The 4,341-nt window shown below is 38.7% G+C and overlaps 1 non-coding gene across 1 annotated transcript; it reads left to right on the top strand.

Moving 5' to 3' along the window:
- The first annotated feature begins 2,807 nt into the window (after positions 1–2,807).
- LOC111816567 lies at positions 2,808–2,890 on the top strand. Its single transcript, XR_002820931.1, has one exon. It is a non-coding gene; the product is annotated as a small nucleolar RNA SNORD88 (small nucleolar RNA).
- The last annotated feature ends 1,451 nt before the right edge of the window (positions 2,891–4,341 follow it).

Genomic DNA, 4,341 nt, shown 5'->3' on the forward strand with positions numbered 1-4,341 from the left:
TGTCATATTAATTATTGCTATATTGTCTTTAAAGTAAATTTTTATGAAAAGTAATAAAAGAACATGAGAGACAAGAACAAAAATTTAAATTTTCTTGAAAGCATGTGGTAATATTCAATCATATGTTCCATATTTTATGAATATATCTGTGAATCTGAGCAATAGATTTGACAATAAATATAGATGCCATATCAAAAAAAAAACTTCAATTGCTTATGGATGTTCCAAAATATGGTCTCAAGGAACATCCATTGTTTGTTGCTGTTAATTTCTCATCTGCAGTTTGTAAGTAGCATCAGAACCAGAGGTGTCAAAAATCCTTTTCAATGCACATTTCTAAGTTTACATTTGTAATGCATAATAATGAGGCCCCTCTTGGAGAGCTCGTGTACACCATTCACCACCTACCCCTCTCATCCCCTTCCCTGAGCTTCCCAGTGGCATGGCCAGGAGGCTGTGTTGTGAGACTCAAGGAGCTGGAGACCAATGTCCAAGGCCTGCAGCTTTTCCTAAATGGGACCTTTGCTCTTCTTTCCCCTGTTGTCCCCTCTAGGAGACTAATAGTTGGTGCTACCCATATCTTGGGTGCATCTTCCCTTTCAGTTTGCTGGCCTGTGTCTCACGCAGTCTACCTCCTTGTTTCTTTTTTATTTTACTCTTTAAATTATTTATATTTTGAGTGTCTCATATTAGAGAAACCTGTGGATATTTCAACAACCTCTGCTTTATTTCACTTAGGCTTATGGTCTCAAGGAACATCCATTTTCTTACAAATGACTCAAATTTATCCTTTATGCTGAATACTACTCACATGTATTACATTTTTGAATCATTTATTCTTCTTTATTTCTATTAGCATATGGTTGTGATACATAATAACTACATTCCCCTAGGAAATTGTCATCCCATTCATTTTTAGCGCCCCCTTCCGATCCCCGAATCTTTATAAAACACCATCCTATGTAGTTACAGGCTAGGTCAAGCAAGAAAAACCCAGAAATTTTCGGGCCAATTCTGAAGACTTAAAAGGTTGAGATAGTTTGGATAAGCTTTGGAGAGGCAGCCAAATTCTGGATGTGTATCTGAACTTCCTCCAAGTTACAAACCTTTTGAGGTTTACTTCTCCTCAGTCCAAAGCCACTGGAAGAGCTGACAGAAATTCGCAGCTTTACATGAGCTATAATGAGGGTGAGGTTATTGGAGGAGCCAAGCCACGCTGTCCCCCTGTTGTTTGGATAATAAAGTTCAGAAATACTGAGGACAATCTCACTAGACAGACAAAGAGTGACATTTACTTATCATTCTCAGCTTCACTTCCTTTTTCACTAATTAAACCTCAGTTCTTCACAGGAAATAAAATTTTGCAACCTCCATAATAGCTTGGCTTAGTAATTTGGTCTATCTCTCCCCCCGGGGTTGTCTGGAAAAACAGGAAAAGCGAGGTGCCAGGGTGAGGACTCAGAAGAGCCAGTTATCTTCTAAATTAGCAGATATGTTTCACTGCACATGGCCAGAGTTAGCTTTGCCACTGGATCAACAAAGATGCCTGCCCTGCATCTCTGTCTGGAAGGCTTTAGAGAGAAAGGGAAGGGGCAAGAGCCACAGGGAACGCTTGGGGAGGGGGTGTCTAGCCCTGCAGGGCAGCCAACTCTCGGTGCCTAGCAGAGTCATACATAGGCCTTGGAACAGCTAGGTAGGGTGTAGTGGAGGAGGAGAATCATAAAGCAAACCTGTTTCCAGGTTTTAGGTCCATTTAAAACACATGAAGCTTGTCCACATCCTTTTACCTTCATGGAAAACCTGGACCCATGGCCACATGGAGGTCTAAACTTGCTATTTCTGGTCCATTCAAAATACAAATATGAGTAGAGAAACAGCCTTCACGGGACTAGGTCCTTCCACAATGTCACGCATGGCACTAGAAATCTAATTTCCAAAGCAATGTGTAAAAAGCTTTCTCGTAAGACATGTATTTCTAAAGGATGATGAGTAGAGAAAGTAAAGTAGATTTGGAGATACATTTTCATGTAATTAGCACATTTGATCTATCACTTGGAATTTTACATATGGAATTTACTAAGAATTAACAAATGTTCATACCAGATAACAAACTGCCAAGTAATGTGCTAATTAAACAGATTTGGTGGAATAAGAGGGGGGGATAAATATGCTAAAATTAGAAGGGAACACAGCTGGACTTAATCCACTTCTTTATTCCAAGGCTTTGGAAAATCCTGTGATTCCCCTTTCCTTGGTGGTTATATTATTGAATCTTAAGGATTTATTGAATTTTGAGTGTATTATGTGGCCAAAAAATTTGTTTGTTGTTATTAGTGTTTATATTTAAAACAATGCCATCTCAAAATATTTAAACCATCTTATTTTGTGTAATAAATGAATTTTGGAAAGTATTAAATCAGCCTTCTGTAAATTAAATAACAGATTGCTATGTAAGTCAAACTTTTAGGAAATTCTATTATTAAAACATATTCTCTCCTCACATACCCTGTTACTTTCTAAAGTCCTCTGTCTCTCTGTCTCTGTCTCTCTGTCTCTGTCTCTCTGTCTGTCTCTGTCACTCTGTCTCTGTCTCTGTCACTGTCTCTGTCTGTCTGTCCCTCTATCAGTCAGTCTGTCTGTCTGTCTCTCTCTCTCTCTTTTTCTCTCTTTCCATCTGAGTCTAAACTTATGAATTGGATTTATTAAGAAGGCACAAATTTTAAATAAGTGAAAACTACAGATGCTGTCACCTCATAAAAGATTTTAAAAATAGTTTTGTTGAAGCAAACAGCGTTCATTGAAGAATTTGGCCCCTGTGATGTCCAGCCTGGGATTTGATCTGAGGACACAGTGTCCTGGAACCTTTGACACTTGTGGGTCTGAAGGGCCCCGGCTCCAGGGAGGGGTTGGGCAGGGTGTCAGGCTTTGCCTGCATCCTATCAGCCTCAAAAACAAATAAAACAAAAAACTGGACCTAAATCAGTGCTAAAAACATATGATAGTATAATCTTTGGATAAGAGTTCATAAAAATTTATATATCTGGAGTCTAATATACTGGTGGAACAAAGCAGAATATTAGATAATATTAATGTTGGAAGAAGGACCAACAGCAGAATAGGACAACATACCTCAGTGACTGTAACAACTAAGAATCAGTGGTATTTGCATGTGAGTCATAGATGAGCAATTACAATGCTTGAACTTTTGGGATTTTATCAAATACAAATATTCATGACTTGTAGGGTTCGTGGAGTAAGGATATACTTTAATACTAATAGCAGTTTTACCTGTGCTGCTTCCAGTGAGGGTACTAAAGCTTCGGTGAACAGTAATGGGAATGAAACGGAAGAGGTCTGAACATCAGTCAAAACCTTCTTACTTTTACAGTTAACGAAGTGTCTGGTAACAGGAGTAAGAATCTAAAAGCAAGGATGGATGTGAGAGGCCTGCTGCAAGGACCCCCTTTGGCTGGCAGGTCCGGTAATGAGAATGGCACTTGCTATGGAGGACAAAGCAGGAACATGCCCAACTCTCCTCACCTCCCTGTTGGTTCCATCTTAGGTGATGAGTCCCCTGGCAGCACTCTGAGCTCTTCAGACAGACAGCCCTGGGCAGAGCAAGCCACAGGCGTAGGCCTCTGACTACATTTTTCTTTGTGCAATTGCTGATTAAAACTAATCTCCAAGTATGAGGAACTGACAGTGAGTGTGCATTCCAGTATCATTCCTATAACAATCACGGTCTTGGAGAAGAGGTTTGGGGAGAGAGGAAGAGAAATATTGTTCACTTGAGCTTCAAAGTACGATATGGATAAGATATAGTGACCTGACTCTGTCTGTTAGAATCCTTAAACACTAGAGCTGAAGAAAATTGAGATATTGTGTGTTTCAATCCATTCATTTAAGGGTTGATGAAACCTGGGTCTAGAGAATTCATCAGTTTTGTCCAAGGCAACACAAATAAGTCAATGATAGGATGAGATCGAGGTCTTTGAAGCCCATTCCAGGCTGCTCTGCAGACCATTGGTGCTATTCTGCCTTTTTCAAGGTTGTATCTTCTAGGAGAATTTCATTTGGCCCAATTTCCCATATCCCTGTAACAAATTAAGATTGTTGGTAACTTTCAATGAAGACATACTTATTGTATAATCTTTAACACAGAGATATCTTTTACCTACTGTCTTTCTCTGTGATAAGGCTAATAAAACAACAGTATGAATCATGCCATTAAATTGCTTACACAAAGTAATGACTATGAAAATGACTTATAATTACAATGTTTATGTATGATTAAATATTGCCCATAATATGTATTTTTAATAATTTTATATATGTAAATTA

The sequence above is a fragment of the Octodon degus genome, unplaced genomic scaffold (genome assembly GCF_000260255.1).
Source record: "Octodon degus isolate 3935 unplaced genomic scaffold, OctDeg1.0 scaffold00034, whole genome shotgun sequence".
Lineage (NCBI taxonomy): Eukaryota > Metazoa > Chordata > Mammalia > Rodentia > Octodontidae > Octodon > Octodon degus.